The sequence below is a fragment of the Oryzias melastigma genome, linkage group LG21, assembly GCF_002922805.2.
Source record: "Oryzias melastigma strain HK-1 linkage group LG21, ASM292280v2, whole genome shotgun sequence".
NCBI classification, from domain to species: domain Eukaryota; kingdom Metazoa; phylum Chordata; class Actinopteri; order Beloniformes; family Adrianichthyidae; genus Oryzias; species Oryzias melastigma.
The window spans coordinates 3,683,616-3,683,818 of NC_050532.1; positions in this window are offsets into that span (position 1 = coordinate 3,683,616).

A 203-nucleotide genomic window follows, 5' to 3' on the forward strand; every position below is an offset into this window, starting at 1 on the left:
TGATTGCTTTCCACCCGACACTCATTTCATCATAGGTGACACTTGTGAAAAAGATGCTTGCTCGTCTTTCGGCTGCTTTTTGAGAGCTGGTGCGAGCAATAGCGTCTGATATTGAGCAGCACTCCTTCCAATCATCTCAAACTATAAATTTGAACTAATCGATAAAATCGATGTATCGCCCAGCCCTACTACATGTAGACTTT